Below are 3746 nucleotides of genomic sequence, written 5' to 3' on the forward strand. Positions count from 1 at the left end.
AAAAAAAAAATCAAGATCAAATTCATTGCTGTGGAACTGGAGCTGACTTATAGCCGATCTTCCAGCAGGTTTTCAGGTAGCTGTAAATTAAACAGGAGGAGATTGCCCATAATTCTCCCAAGGATCCATTAATGGATTTAACTGCCAGAGAGGGGCCATCTTTAGGTTAATATCACAATTCTCTATTGCCAAGGCTGTCAGGTATCTGCACCAAACTCTAAACTTCACCTTACCCTACTTTGACTTGATTCTGACAGATTTTGCATCGTTTTGCCTGGCTGTGAGCAGAAGTTCACTGTTGTCCTCATTTTTTTGAGGCTTGATGTTGAGGCTTGCAGGATAGTGGAGGCCTGGACAAGAGGCAAAAGCACAGAGCACTGGAGGACTTGAGGCTGTAAATCTTTACAGGAAGAGACTGCCCGTTTTTATCCTTTGATGGCTGGTAGATTAAAATTGCTGACTTTTCCATTAACAGCCCATATATTCCATGTGTCACACTACCAGGGCTCTTTTCCCAATTACAGTCCACTTAAAAAAGAAGGATAATCTACTTCAACAAATATAGAGAGAGCACCTGGCCTATTGGGTAAGGACTTTACACCGTCAACCCAGAAGCAAGCAGTTAAAATCCACTAGCTGCTCGTTAAGGTCTTCCAGCTGACTGAATGAGGCTTCTCTACATTATCAATGTCTGTGCTTGTGATTGTGGATGGGAACTACATTTACAAAACACCTTCACAGCCTCACCTGGGTAAGCATCACCTTTGAGTGAACATTGACTACAATGACTTGGACAAGTAGACACATAGAATAAGCCAGCATAACCCTAATGAGAAGGAGTCCATTTATTTATTCCCTCTTATGACTCTTCCATGTTTTGACAGTCTCATTTGTTTACTGAGAACTGTCCCTCCTTGTAACTTCCTTGCCTTGTCGCAGCTTTGCTCTGAGAGACCACACAGAACAGTCTACCTCTTCAAGTGCAGCGCAGCAGAGTTCAAAACCTGAGTCATCTTTTCTTATCTTTCTTCTAACCTGTCCACCCTCAGTTTCTACAGCCATCTTCTATTTTCCATGGGTTCCAGAACATTCTTTTCCCTAACAGTCCTTCCTCCTATCATCTTTAATTTAAGAGTACGTGTTTCCTTTTGGGGCCCAGAAATTCTATGCCCAGCATACTACATATTTCTGTCTTTGTTCTCTGAACATTTAAGCCAACACCCCCAGCTGTCTGGGGGCACCCTAGCCACTGGGAACAAGCCAGGGCCCAGAACTTCAGCTGGGGAAACAGGTTTGACAAGGTCCTCTCTGACTCACTCTCAAATAGGAGGCAAATTGAGTTGGCCAGCACATGACCCAGCATCACTAGGAAATAGATTCTTGCTTCTCTATGAGAATCAAAACTCCAGCAACTACTTACCCATTGCTGCTGTATGCAGTTCAGTGGAGCATACAGAAGTAGGTGCTGGCACTGCCTCTGAAAGTTTAGTGATTATGTCTGAAGAAAAGAAGGCTATAGAAAGAGAAGGTCTTTGGCAGAGGAGATGAGGCCAAAGTTGGGCTTACAGAGCAGGAGGAATGCTAGTGAGAGAAGGGGTGTGCAGTAGGATGGAGTTCTGTGAAAGGAAAGATATACAGGCAGAGTGTCTAAGATAGACTTAAGAAAGAAAAGAAGGTTTTGTGTCCAGAGAAGACATTCTGTATATACATGATGACTAGTAAGAGAGATGACTGCAAAGGTAAGTGGGAGTCCTATTAGAACACCAGCACAGAGGCTGGATTTCCCTGAAGGTAGGGAACCACCATGGGCTGGCTCTTGATTCAGAGATGATGATGAAACAGGTAGATGATTTGTTTTCTGGGTCAGGTGATGCTAGATAGCTACTATGACCCAGGAATACAGACCTGCATAATGTCCAGGGGAGATAAAGCTCTTACAGGGAATCAAGAGAGGCACCCGTTTGGCCCAGTTTTAGCTTCCTTTCAGGCGACCATCTCAATAATGCCTCCTAAGGGGATGAGGGCAGAGAGAACAGTGAAGTATTCAAAGATCCACCTGGGAAATGCTTAAATTGAAACAGTCAAAGGTGTAATCTCAAAACAGGATAGACTACATAATTTGTGAGTTCCCTTGTTATAAATTATTGTTAATAATTTATAACAAGGGAACTCACAAACAATCTCAGGATGGTAAGATCAGAGCATTTAACAAAGCATGAATTCTGATAAGCATAGGGCACTGCATGATTGGACAGGTCACACACTCTATAAAACCGGCCCTACCTGGAGGTAAAGGTGAGGCCAAGTACTTACCCAAATGCACTCAGTGTGCCGGCAGGTAGAGCATGCTCCCCGCTGGTCTATACCCTACTCTCCTGGGTAGGTGAGAGGCCTGGGAAGATGAGAGCCCAACACTCTAACTCAGGCAGTTTAGCTTACAGCTCTCAGCCTCATGGAAAACTAGTAGTCTGGGGCAGGGGAATCTGACTCCAATCTTGTTTTACTTCAAAATTTTTAGTACTTAATCTCTGGATTTCAGTTTAATGGCTCATAGTAACTTCTCAGTACATTTCTTTCCCTAACTTTCTACAAAGAGGTTCCAGTTCTAAGATCTTTACCACACATCTATACATCCTCTCTTTCCCAGTTAGTAAAGAGACTTTCACCCTTATAGGGAACATCGGTGGTGAGGAGACCTCTCCTAAAATTTCGATAGCACTGGATGGGGTGGTGATATGTGGTGGTGACATTCTGTTGCCAAAAGGTAGTTGAAGAGGGACGCTTAAATAAAGACACAGGCCACACAGCTCTTCTCCCTCGTGTGCCTTTGGGTCTGGAATATTTGAAGAAAGACACAGGTTCAAATGCTGGGTCTGAGTTATAATTACAACTCAGTAGAGTGCATCTGCATCTCGGAGTCAAATCAAGATAGACCTGTGTCCTAATCTCTTTCTACTTTACCAGAAACTAATCCATGACCATTTTCTGACAAGGATAAATGTGAAGAGACTGTAATTCTAGGCTTTTCTGCCAACGCTTTGGAACCACAGGTGAATGACTTCTCTCTATGACTAATTTTCATCTTCTGTAAAATATAAAGATTGAGCTTGGTGATCATCAAGGTCCTTTCTAGCTCAGGTTTTTCATTTGAATCTGTGAAGCACTGGAGATACAGTGCTTACTTAGCATCTTATGATGCTAGGTGAATTTAGCTGTCCTCTACAGTAAATCAGTATGTTAAAAAATGAGGGAGGATTCCTCTTTGAACCTGTAGTTCCTCCACAGCAGCTAACCGTCAACTAAAAGGTGAATGGACAAAATACCAAGGGATAGAGAAGATCTTTGCGAAAAAGACTGAAAAAGACCAGGTAAGTGTCATGCAATCAAAACATGGCTCAAAGAGAAGAATCAGTGCAACATTATATCAAGAAAGACTGAGTAATAAAGAACCAGTATATCATATACATAACATAAAGCCTAAAAGAGAGACATGATTTCATAATTTGGAGACTATTCGTAACCTCTCATAGAACCAGTCAACCAGCCAACCACCAAACCCACTTCTGTTGAGTCATTTCTGACTCATAGTGACACCACAGGACAGAGTAAATCTGCCTCACAGTGTTTCCAAGACTATAAATCCTTCCAGAAGCAAACCGTCACACCTTTCTCCCATATATCAGCTGGGGGGTTTGAAATCATGACCTTTTGGCTTGAGTACTTTAACCACAGTGCCACAAGAACTT

This window comes from Elephantulus edwardii, unplaced genomic scaffold (genome assembly GCF_000299155.1).
Source record: "Elephantulus edwardii isolate Elephantulus edwardi_28Jun2011 unplaced genomic scaffold, EleEdw1.0 scaffold00109, whole genome shotgun sequence".
NCBI lineage: Eukaryota > Metazoa > Chordata > Mammalia > Macroscelidea > Macroscelididae > Elephantulus > Elephantulus edwardii.